Raw genomic sequence first — 13,705 nt, 5'->3', positions numbered from 1 at the left:
TTTGTGATCCCAGCTACAATGACAGATGTGTACAGCAATTCGTTCTTCCCCTGCACAATTAAAGCATGGAATGATCTCCACCAAACTATAGTTACCCAACCAGATGCAACTAAATTTAAAGTAGCACTTTCTTCCCAATAACCCTTTCTGGCTTAATCCCTCCCTTCACCACCTCCAGTTTAAATTCCATTTGGAATATTTTGGAGGACCAAGAAACCAAGAAGAACCAAGACAAACTCCACAAGGAGCTGAAACAGAGATAAACCCTGCAAATATTTGCATATGTTCAAATACCTTTTAAAACAGTGCTAGTCAATTTAATGACGTTCTTTGAAGCAATATAATGCAAAATAAACAAACAAGGCTAAAAAAAACCTGTTTTTCAAAAGATTAAAACAGTCTGAAAAGATTGTGTTTGATTTTTTTAAGTGCTTTGAAACCAATAATCTCTCTGAAAATCTCCTGACGAGCCCATTCTGTTGGCTTTTCATTATCACTGATATTGAAGGGGCGGGGAAGCCTTTTCATTTAGTTTAGTTTAGTTTAGAGATACAGCGTGGAAACAGGCCCTTCAGCCATCTGAGTCTGCACCGACCAGCGATCCCCGCACATTAACACTATCCTACAATAGGGACAGTTTTACATTCATACCAAGCCAATTCATCTACAAACCTGTACGTATTCGGAGTGTGGGAGGAAACCGAAGATCTCAGGGGAAAACCCACGCAGGTCGCGGGGAGAAGGTGAAACTCTGTACTGACAAGCACCCATTGTCAGGATCGAACCATGGTCTCTGGCGCTGGAAGGCAGCAATTCCACCGCAGCTCCACCGTGCCGCCCAGGGTCGATGCTAAGTTCACAAGTGTAGGGTGAAATGTAGATATAGGGTTGGCTCACTTTCCCACGCTGAGGCCCATTAGACCACACCTGGAGTATTGTGTGTAGTTTTGGTCTCCTAATTACGAGGAAGGACATTCTTGCTATTGAGGGAGTGCAGCGTAGGTTCACCAGGCTAATATCTGGGATAGCATGACTGACATATGATGAAAGAATGGAGCGAATGGGCTTTCAGTATATTCACTGGAATTCAGATGGATGAGAGGAGATCATAGAAACATATAAAAATCTTAAGGGATTGGACAGGCTAGATGCAGGAAAAATGTTCCCGATATTGGGGGAGTCCAGAACCATGGGTCACAGTTTCAAGAATAAGGGTTAGGTCATTTAGGAATGAATATATATGGTAAACAGTTGCGGCCCCAACACCGAGCCTTGCGGCACTCCACTCGCCACTGCCTGCCATTCTGAAAAGGACCCGTTCACTCCTACTAACCATATAACCATATAACAATTACAGCACGGAAACAGGCCATCTCGACCCTTCTAGTCCGTGCCGAACACATATTCTCCCCTAGTCCCATATACCTGCACTCAGACCATAACCCTCCATTCCTTTCCCGTCCATATAACTATCCAATTTATTTTTAAATGATAAAAACGAACCTGCCTCCACCACCTTCACTGGAAGCTCATTCCACTTTGCTTCCTGTCTGCCAACCAATTTTCTATCCATGTCAACACCCTACCCCCAATACCATGTGCTCTAATTTTAGTCACCAGTCTCCCGTGCGGGACCTTATCGAAGGCTTTTTGAAAGTCTAGATACACTATATCCACTGGCACCCCTTCATCCATTTTACTTGTGAGATGAGGAAAAACTTTTTCACCCAGAGAGTTGTGAATTTGTGGAATTCTCTGCCACAGAAGGCAGTGGAGTCCAATTCACTGGGTGTTTTCAAGAGAGTTAAGTAAGTAAGTATTGGCCAAGTATTCACATACAATTAATTAGATTTAGCTCTTAGGGCTAACGGAATCAAGGGATATGGGGAGAAAGCAGGATCGGGGCATTGATTTTGGATGATCAGCCATGATCATATTGAATGGCCACCTTCTTCTATGTTTCTATGTTAAGAGGCCCAGCAACAGAAAATAACTTGCAACCTCATGGCAAATCACCAGCAATGGTTTTGCAATTTCACGAATACTCGCTCAGAATTCCCTGCCTTACAATTCCTTTCAGGTGAGGCAGAGGTTCACCTGCATCTCTTCCAACCTCATCTACTGTACCCGCCGTTCCAGGTGTGGACTCCTGTATATCGGTGAGACCAAGTGCAGGCTCGGCAATCGTTTAGCTGACCGCCTCTGCTCAGTCCCCCTAGGCCTATGTGATTTCCCAGTTGCCTAACCCTTTAACTCCCCCTCCCATTCCCACACTGACCACATTTCTCATCATTCCCTTTCTAACCCTTATCTCCCAACTCCCTAGTCTCCCATTTCCTTCTTATATCCCATTTCCCCCCCTGTCCCCTTCCACCTATACCCCTTCCTCCAGCTTTATCTTGCACCCCTTCATGCAATCGTGTAAGTGCTTGAAGTTCACGCCTGTTAAAATGCAAATGATGATGATGTTGTACTGTGATAGTTGATCATGTCATGTTCATAAGTTCTCAGAGCAGAATAATGCCATTCAGCCCCTCAAGTCTACTACGCCATTCAATCATGGCTGATCTATCTTTCCTTCTCAACCCCATTCTCCTGCCTTCGCCCCATAACCTGTGACACCCTTACTAATGGAGAATTTGTCAATCTCTGCATTAAAAATATCCATTGACTTTCACCCCAGTCTTTGTTGCCTTTTCCACCCATTTGCCAATTAACCTCCCCATCTCCCTTCACCTGTATCCACCAATTACCTAAGATAGACACAAGAAGCAGGAGTAACTCAGCAGATCAGGCAGCATCTCTGGAGAAAAGGAGTAGGTGAGGTTTTGGCTCGAGATCCTTTAGTCTGTGTGACCCGCTGAGTTACTCTGGCTTTTTGTGTCTATCTTCGGTTTAAACCAGCATCTGCAGTTCCTTCCTCCACCTATTACTTGCCAGACTTTGTCCTGACCCCACTCCTCCTTTCCAATCCCCCCCCCACACTTCAGTCAGCCTAATAAACGGTCCCACCTCAAAACATCATCTGTCCATTCCCTCCACAGATGCTGCCTGACCCGCTGAGTTCCTCCAGCACTGTGCACTTTGCTCCGGATTCCAGAATCTGCAGTCTCTTGTGACTCTCAAAACTGCTGCAAGTTACACAGCGTGAATGTAGATAAAAGCGAAACTGAAAATCTGACCGTTTTAAGTTATCCCACAAAAAGACAGGCCATCATTATTATTGTGTAGGAAGGAACTACAGATGCTGGTTTAAACCGCAGATAGACACTAAATGTAACTCAGCAGGACAGGCAGCGTCTCTGGAGAGCAGGAATGGGGGACATTTTGGGTTGAGATCCTACTTCAGAGTCTGAAGAAGGGTCTCAACGTGAAATGTCACCCATTCCTTCACTCCAGAGATGCTGCCTGTCCAGCTGAGTTACTCCAGCATTTTGAACCCATCATTCTTTTCCCCTTTCATTAAGCTTATGACTATGCTGTTAAATTTGTGCTGCTAAGTTGTTAGCTTAAATTCTAAATAAAGAACTTTCTAAATTTATGGCCTGCTTCAAAATGAGGAAGTTAAAGGCATTCAACTCAGGTTTCGGAATTCTCCGCCTGTCTGTTTGTGCATTTACATGTGTGTGCCTTGTTTGTTTATTAATGTGTATCTGAGCATGCCTTGTACATGTTTATGTGTGTTCCATGTGTGTGTGCGTGCCACATGAGTGTACCTATGTGTGCATTATGTGTAGATGGTTACAAAATGCTGGAGTAACTCAGCTGGACAGGCAACATCTCTGGAGAGAAGGAATAGGTGACGTTTCGTGTCGAGACCCTTCTTCAGATCATTCCCCTTATCTACGCCTCTCATGAGTTTGTAAACCCCATTAAAGTCAATCCCCAACCTCGTATGCTTCAGTGAAAAATATTCTGACCTTACCAGCCTCTCCCTTACACTGAAACCCATCATTCCCAGCAACTTGTGGCGAAATTCATGAGATCATTTCTGGATTTACAACATCCTTCCTCTATCAGGACAACCAGAACTGCACACGATACTCAAATGTGGTCTCTCCTAACGGTTTGTGCAGCCGCAACATGACGTTGTTAATATTGAATTCCCTTTTCTACTTCTGTTGACATTTGTTTCTCACCGTGCATGAGGAATCACATGGTGGGGGGCTGACTGAGAGTGGGCCGTCAGCTAAATGCTCACTTCTCTTCGAGAAACGAGAGATATAGACAGTGATATGAAGGGCCTGTTTCCGTGCTGCTTCTCTAAACTAAACTAACCTAACATTAAATTAGTGTGAATGGGTAATTGATGGTCGGCGTGGACTTGGTGGGCCAAAGGGTTTGTTCCCATCCAGCTAAACTAAAGATCCTTCCTTATATGCCCTTCATTCCCACCCACATCAAGCTTCTTCCCCCACTCACTCCATCTGCCTATCCCCTAACATTCCCCTCATTGGGAACTCTCCTCCCTATGTTCCTATCTACCCCCCTCACCTCTCTCATTTGGATCATAAGTGAGCAGAAATGCCTTGGGTGGAACTGCAGATGCTGGTTTACACCGAAGATAGGCACATAATGCTGGAGTAACTCAGTGGGACAGGCAGCATCTCTGGAGAGAAGGAATTCTTTCCCTCCAGAGATGCTGCCTGTCCCACTGAGTTACTCCAGCATTTTGTGTTTAGCTGCGTCAATATCACAGGTGTATAAAATTTTTTTTAATGCACTGTGGCATAATTGTGGTTGTAACAGCTGCCATACATCTGTCGCCTTATCCATTCTATCTCCTTTGACCGCAGATACAAAATAAAGCAATTTTCTAATACTTTATACTTGAATGTGCAACTTATGAAGCTGTTTATGAACTTAACAAACTGTTTTTTTAGTCAAAGGGTGGCGAATCTGTGGAATTCATTGCCACAGAAGGCTGTGAAGGTCAAGTCAATGGATATTTTTATGGTGGAGGTAGATAGATTCTTGATTAGTACGGGTGTCAGTGGTTATGGGGAGAAGGCAGGAGAATGGGATTGAGAGGGAAAGATAGATCAGCCATGATTGAATGATGGAGTAGACTTGATGCGCCGAATGGTCTAATTCTATTCCTATTACTTATGAACATGTTTAAGAAAGAACCGCAGATGCTGGAAAAATCGAAGACACAAATGCTGGAGAAACTCAGTGGGTGAAGCAGCATCTATGGAGCGAAGGAATAGGTGATGTTTCAGGTCGAGACCCTTCTTCAGACTGATCTGGTGGTGGGGAGGGGGGGTCGGGAAGAAGAAAGGAATAGGCGGAGACAGTGGGCTGTGGGAGAGCTGGGAAGGGGAGGGGAAGGAGGGAAAAAGCAAGAACTACCTGAAATTGGAGAAGTCAATGTGGTGTAAACTGTGGTGTAAACTGCCCAAGCGGAATATGAGGTGCTGCTCCTCCAATTTGCGGTGGGACTCACTCTGGCCATGGAGGAGGCCCAGGACAGAAAGGTCGGATTCAGAATGGGAGGGGGAGTTGAAGTGCTGAGCTACCGGGAGATCAGGTTGGTTAATGCGAACTGAGCGGAGGTGTTGGGCGAAACGATCGCCAAGCCTGCGCTTGCTCTCACCGATGTAGAGCAGCTGACACCTAGAGCAGCGGATGCATTAGATGAGGTAGGAGGAGGTGCAGGTGAACCTCTGCCTCACCTGGAATGACTGCTTGGGTCCTTGGATGGAGTCAAGGGGGGAGGTAAAGCGATACGTGTAGCATTTCCTGCGGTTGCAAGGGAAAGTACCAGGTGAGGGGGTGGTTTGGGTGGGTGGGGACGAATTGACCAGTGAGTTACAGAGGGAGCGGTCTCTGCGGAAAACCTAAAGGGGAGGAGATGGGAAGATGTGGCCAGTGGTGGGATCCAGTTGGAGGTGGCGATAATATCGGAGGATTATTTGTTGTATGTGACGGCTGGTGGAGTGGAAGGTGAGGATAAGGGGGGCTCTGCCCTTGAGTTGGGGAATGAGAGCGGAGCAACGGGATACAGAGGAGACCCTGGTGAGAGTCTATAGTCGAACAGGGGCACTTCAACCCCCCTCCCATTCCGAATCCAACCTTTCTGTCCTGGGCCTCCTCCTTGGCCAGAGTGAGTGGGTTGATAGATTGATTGGCCATTCTCTTCCTGTCAAGTCCACACACAAGATTAGAAGTTGTTCAGCCAGAGCTGAGCACATGTCTCGGCATCTGCACACAATGGTGTCTGTCTTGTGCTTCTTGTGCTTCTTGTGCGTGGAGGTGGAAAGGTTGGTGGAAACAGGGTCGCGACGTGAACGCTCTTTCCATGACCCCGATTAGCCTTGTAAATTGCTCCTGTTGAGTAAACAGTGAATGAGAGGGTGAGATTACATAGAACTAGTGGGTGACCTATGGCTGGAATTGACTTGTGGGCTGAAGGGCCTGTTTCCAGACTGTATTTCTAAACTAAATTAAAGTTGGCAACAACTCTAAGAAAATATTTTAGTTTAGTTTAGTTTAGAGATACAGCTCAAAAACAGGCCCATTGGCCCACCAGGTCCCCATCGACCAGCGATCCCTGCATATTAACACTATCCTACACAGTTTACACATGTATCCAGTCTGCTGTTTTGTTCCTTATTCTAATTTGTAAGTCTGATTAAATGTGGTCCACATTCATAGAACACCAATTATCATGCAGACCTGTACGTCTTTGGGGTGCGGGAGGAAACCAAAGATCTCGGGGAAAACCCACACCGGTCCCGGAGAGAACGGACAAACTCCGTACAGACAGCACCCATAGTCGGGATCGAACCCAGGTCTCTGGGGCTGAAAGCACTGTAAGGCAGCAACTCTACGGCTGTGCCACCGTGCATTTTTTGTTTCCAGTTTATTGCTGCATTTTATCAGCAATTTTCTTATCATTCGACATGCAAAACGTGAGGTCACGTATCAGTTGCAGCTGGTAAAATATTTACATAATTTAAACGACTGTCGAGACTCTGTCTCTCAGCTCCAGAAACAGGTGGTGCAGAGGTTCAGCTGTTTGTCTTTCTGCAGCAGAGAGCTGGGTTCGAACCTGACTAGGGCCCTTGTCTGTATGGAGTTTGTCCCGTGACCTTCCAGGGTTTTCTCCGAGATCATTGGTTTCCTCCACACTCCCATTTAATCAGATGAATGTCAAATACGTACTATGAATCTATGACTCTATGACTGTAGGTAGGAACATGGCAGGAGGGAGTTATGGGATGAAAATATTAGGTCATCTGCTCAATAGAAAAGATTGAAGGCCAAATTATCTTTGAGCAGAAGGAGAATGGGGTTGAGAGGGAGAGATAGATCAGCCATGACTGAATGGTGGAGTAGACTCGATGGGTCGAATGGCCTAATTCTGCTCCGAGAACATATGACCATGACCTGTTTAGAGACCAAAATATGTCGTGTTCAGGAGTTCTGTTCAGAGTGTTTCTCTGGAGCATTGGAGGTTGAGGGGAGACCTGATATAGGCTTATAAAATTATCAGGGGTAGAGATAGGATAGAGAGTCACCCTTTATCCCAGGGTGGAAATATCAGACTAGAGGGCTTAGTTTCAGAGTGAGAGGGGCAAAGAGGGCGGCGAATCTGTGGAATTCATTGCCATAGAGATCTGTGGAGGCCAAGACATTAGGTATTTGTAAGGTAGAGAATGACAGATAAATGATTAGTGCTGGGGTCAGGGGTTATGGGGAGAAGGCGGGAGAATGGGGTTGAGATGTAAAGACAGATCAGCCATGATTGAATGGCGGAGTAGACTTGATGGGCCGAATGGCCTAATTCTGCTCCTATCACTTATGAACTGCCTGTCCCGCTGAGTTAGTCCAATCAATATTATAGAAAATAGGTGCAGGAGTAGGCCATTCGGCCCTTCGAGCCTGCACCGCCATTCAATATGATCATGGTTCAATATGATCATGATTATCGAGTCGGGTTATATTTGTACAGCTAACTTTATTGACTATTATTTTATTTCTCATCAAGGATGGAAGGGAGAGTGAAATGTCAAGTACGGCATCTCAGTTGCCTACAGCTCCACAGCTTTCCCCCACCCCCACTGCAATTAATCTTTATTTAAACAAAACCTTTATATGCAGTCATTGTAATCAGGACAAGTTTTTTTAATTTAGTTGCACCAGCTGGTCAATAAGTGTTTGACAAGCTGTTACAAAGCTCCCAGACCATCATCATCTATCACCTGGGATTGAGCTGACCACGAGGCTAGGTCACAGGGGAATGTTGCCAGGACTAGAGGGTCTGAGCCAGGACTAGAGGGTGTGAGCTATAGGGAGAGGTTGAGCAGGCTGGGTCTCTATTCCTTGGAGCACAGGAGGATGAGGGGTGATCTTATAGAGGTGTATAAGATCATGAGAGGAATAGATCAGGTAGATGCACAGAGTCTCTTGCCCAGAGTAGGGGAATCGAGGACCAGAGGACATAGGTTCAAGATGAAGGGGAATAGAGTTAATAAGAATCCGAGAGGTAATTTTTCCACACAAAGGGTGGTGGGAATATGGAACGAGCTGCCAGAGGAGGTAGTTGAGGCTGGGAGTGTGACGATCCCAGCATTTAAGAAACAGTTAGACAGGTCCAGGGGTTGGACAGGCTACATTGCAGGAAGATTGTTCCCGATGTTGGGGAAGTCCAGAATAAGGGGTCACAGTTTAAGGATAAGGAGGAGTCTTTTAGGACCGAGATGAGAATTTATTTTTTCACACAGAGAGTGGTGAATCTGTGGAATTCTCTGCCACACAAAGTAGTTGAGGCCAGTTCATTGGCTATATTTAAGAGGGAGTTAGATGTGGCCCTTGTGGCTAAAGGGATCAGGGGGTATGGAGAGAAGGCAGGTACAGGATACTGGGTTGGATGATCAGCCATGATCATATTGAATTGCGGTGCAGGCTCGAAGGGCCGAATGGCCTACTCCTGCACCTATTTCTATGTTTCTATGTGTCTATGTTTCTACATGAATAGGACAAGTTTGGAAGGATATAGACCAAGCCCATACAGGCGGGACTACTGTAGCTGAAACATATTGGCCGGTGTGGGCAAGTTGGGCCGAACGGCCTGTTTACACACTGTATCACTCTGTGACACTATGACACCCGTGGTCCTCCCTCTACAGAGACTTTATTTAGTTTAGTTTAGTTTAGAGATACAACGTGAGAACAGGCCCCACTGAGTCCCCGCTGACCATGAGGCCTGAACGACAACTGCAAACGGATGAACAGATGCAGTAACAGTTATGTTGCCGGGTTACGTACGGAGATGGTAGTTTGTCCTGAGAGCAAATGCTCTTTGCACAAGCTGAGTAAATAAATAGCAAGATTAACACAAAATTTCGGACTAACTCAGTGGGACGGGCAGCATCTCTGAAGAGAAGGAATGGGTGACGTTTCGTGTCGAGACCCTTCTTCAGACTGATGTCAGGAGAGAGGGAGATACATAGATAAAGAATTGTAAAGTATGAAAATAGGACGAGGGGAATGGAGATCAAGGAAAATGTAGAATAGATCATTGTTGGCTGGGAGAAGATAAATAGCAACCCGTTCATGGCAACAGTGGACTATACAATCGCCCGGCCTCCCCTTGTACATTAGTGACAACAAGATCTCTCTAGATTCTTGTTTGTATTTCCTCGTGATGTAGAAAGTGAGGCCATTCGACCCATCGAGCCTATACTGGCTCACCGGGCAGTCTCAACTTTCTCATCGCCTTGCATTGTTCTGTAATCAATTCTCTCTCACATGCCCTTAACTTCCTCCTGCCTGACTGACCTACCACCAGAGTGGACAATGAACCTATCTATTCATTTAAAGGGGCTGTAGCGGTAGAGTAGCAGCCTCTCAGCGCCAGAGACTAGGGATCGATCTTGACAATGGCTGCTGTCTGTATGGAGTTTGTACGTTCTCCCCGCGACATGCGTGGATTTTCTCCGGATGCTCCGGTTTTCTCCCACATTCTAAAGACGTGCAGGTTTGTAACTGGCCTTTTGTAAATAGTTCCCACTGTGTTGGATAGAACTAGTGTACGGTGATCGATGGTTGGCATGGACGCGTTGGGCCGAAGGGCCTGTTGCCTTGCTGTACTGTATCTCTAAACTAAACTAAACTACCCACCCACAGGTCTTTGGGATGTATGAGTAGCTGGGGGAAACGCATACCTGATGAAGGAGTTAACATCAAACTGGGTCGCTGAAGCTGTGAGACACCTACACTTAAGACCGACACAAAAAGCTGGAGTAACTCAGCCGGTCAGACGGCATCTTTGGAGAAAAGGAATAGGTGGCGTTTCTGGTCGACACCCTTCTTTAGACGAACGGCGGAGTTACTCCAGCTTTTTGTGTCTATCGTTGGTGTAAACCTGCATCTGCAGTTCCTTCCTGCACAGATATCTACACTTGCTCCAATGCCACTGATTCACCTAAAATCCCTTCTTGGATTTTATGTATGATAATTATTATTATTAGTATTATTACTATTATTACTATTACTACTATTATTATTACTATTATTATTATTATTATTATTATTATTATTACTATTATTACTATTACTACTATTATTATTACTATTATTACTATTATTACTATTATTATTACTATTATTACTATTACTACTATTATTATTACTATTATTATTATTATTATTATTATTACTATTATTACTATTACTACTATTATTATTACTATTATTACTATTACTACTATTATTATTATTATTATTATTATTATTACTATTATTATTATTATTATTAATATTATTATTATTATTATGTCATAGGTGATAGAGGTAGAATAAGGCAATTCGGAGCATCAGGTCCACTCCGCCATTCAATCATGGCTGATCTATCTCTCATTGCTAACCCCATTCTCCTGCCTTCTCCTCATAACCTCTGACACCTGTACTAATCAAGACATGTATTATTATTATTGTTATTATTATTATTATTATAATTATTATTATTATTATTATTATTATTATTGTTGTTGGTGTTATTATTAATTACCGTGTATAAAGGTAAGTTAAATTCACCAGCCATTCATTGAAACAAACCAGCATAGAAATAGAGAACTGATCCAATTATGTAATGTTGTCAGACACAATATTATCACAGTACATTAGCACACACTGCTGACTCCAGGTGTTCTCCCCGTGACCTGCGTCGGTTTTCTCTGAGCTGTTCGGTTTCCTCCTACACGCCAAAGACGTACAGGTTTGTAGGTTAATTGACGGTAAATTTTGCCCCAGTGTGTGTAGGGTAGTATTAATGTGCGGGGTGATCGCTGGTCGGCACGGACTCGGTGGGCCGAAGGGCCTGTTTCCACGCTGTATCTCTAAACTAAACTAAAAAGCAGGTAGACAAAGTGGTAAAGGAAGCATATGGTATGCTTGCCTTCATTGCTCGGGGAATTACATATAAGAGTTGGGTAATCATAATACAGCTTTATAGGACATTGGTTGATCTGCATTTGTAGTATCGCGTGCAGTTCTGGTCACCCCTTTACAGAACGAATGTGGAGGCTTTGGAGAGGGTGCAGAAGAGGTTTACCAGAACCAGTCTGATTAGTGGGTATTGGCTACAAGGAGTGTGTCATCAGTCTGAAGAAGGGTCTCGACCCGAAACATCACTCATTCCTTCTCTCCAGAGATGCTGCCTATCCCGTTGAGTTACTCCGGCATTGTGTGTCTATCTTTGGTGAAAAGGAGAGAGTGACTGGATAGACTCAGCTTGTACTCGCTGGAATTTAGAAAATTGAGGGGGGATCTTATAGAAACTTACAAAATTCTTAAGTGGTTGGACAGGCTAGACGCAAGAAGATTGTTCCCGATGTTGGGGAAGTCCAGAACAAGGGGTCACAGTCTAAGGATAAGGGGGAAATCTTTTAGGACCGAGATGAGATTTTTTTTCACACAGTGAATCTGTGGAATTCTCTGCCAAAGAAAGTAGTTGAGGCCAGTTCATTGGCTATATTTAAGAGGGAGTTAGATGTGGCCCTTGTGGCTAAAGGGATCAGGGGGTATGGAGAGAAGGCAGGTACAGGATTCTGAGTTGGATGATCAGCCATGATCATATTGAAAGGCGGTGCAGGCTCGAAGAGCCGAATGGCCTACTCCTGCACCTATTTTCTATGTTTCTATGTTTCTATTGGACAGGCTTTTGTTCTCTAAAGCTGGAGACTGAGGGGAGTCCTGAGAGAATTACGATCCGATCCGATCCGATAGAACTTTATCTCAATAGGGAAATTGATCTGCCAACAGTCATAAAACACAACAAGATACATGAAAGATGACATTAAAGTAACCAGTGGGAAGTCCAGGATTGGGGATGTGCAAAGATTAGGAAGGGGGGGGAGGGAGTCAGTCTACCCCATGTCAGAAGGGGAAGAGATGTACAATTTGATAGCCACAAGGAAAAAGGATCTGTGTTGGAAGGAACTGCAGATGCTGGTTTATACCAAAGATGGATACAAAAAGCGGGAGTAACTCAGCGGGACATGCGGCATCTCTGGAGAGAAGGAATAGGTGACATTTCGGGTCTGAAGAAGGGTCGTCACCCGAAACATCACCCATTTCTTCTCTACAGAGATGCTGCCTGCCCCGCTGAGTTACTCCAGCTTTTTGTGTCTATCTTCAGGAAAAAGGATCGCCTGTGGCATTCTGTGTTGCATCTTGGTGGAACCAGTGTTATACAACATTTGACAGGCATGGATAGGGACCTTTCTTCAAGAATTAAATGCTTGTTTACACTGCTTGGGGATTTGAGCATTGGGGTCAGGATGTCATGTTGCTATTTTATAGGTCTGAGCTGAGTTTCGCATCGCCCTGCTACACCCTGTTTACTTCGGACGCCCTTCCTACTGGAGGAAGGGCATTCCCCTAATTTGAGGAAGGATATTCTTCCTATTGAGGGAGTGCAGCGTAATTGGTTAATTCCCAGGATGGCAGCACTGTCATATGCTGAAAGAATGGAGCGGCTGGGCTTGTACACTCTGTAGTTTAGAAGGATGAGATGGGATCTTATTGAAACATATAAGATTGTGAACGGTTTGGATATGCAAGAGGCAGGAAACAAGTTCCTGATGTTGGGGGAGTCCAGAACCAGGGGCCACAGTTTAAGAGTATGGGGTAAGCCATTTAGAACGGAGACGAGGAAACACTTTTTCTCACCGAGAGTTGTGAGTCTGTGGAATTCTCTGCCTCAGAGGGCAGTGGAGGCCGGTTCTCTGGATCCTTTCAAGAGAGAGCTAAATATGTTTCTTAAAGATAGCGGAGTCAGCGGATATCAGAAGCAGGAACGGGATACTGATTGGGAATGATCAGCCATGATCACATTGAATGGTGGTGCTGGCTCGAAGGGCCGAATGGCCTATTCCTGCACCTATTATCTGTAGTCTATTGGTCATTCATATTGGCACTCTCTCTCTCTCTCTCTCTCTCTCCTCTCTATCTTTTTTTTTCCTTTGCAAGGACTTTATTCAGCAATTGTATATTACTGTGTCATTATAATAGTCATTATAATACAATGGTGCAATCAATATTTACAATGCTCTCGACCCATGGAAGGCCTCCAGTGTCACTGTAGAAACCGCATGTTCCCTTTCCAGGGACACGTGAGCATCGGCCCGGAAGAGGGGCAGCCAGCCGACTCTGTTGTGAACATCGACCTGTACCCACGAATGGGCATCTTGGCCAG

This window comes from Amblyraja radiata, chromosome 30, assembly GCF_010909765.2.
Source record: "Amblyraja radiata isolate CabotCenter1 chromosome 30, sAmbRad1.1.pri, whole genome shotgun sequence".
NCBI classification, from domain to species: Eukaryota; Metazoa; Chordata; class Chondrichthyes; order Rajiformes; family Rajidae; genus Amblyraja; species Amblyraja radiata.
This window is presented reverse-complemented; position numbering follows the sequence as displayed.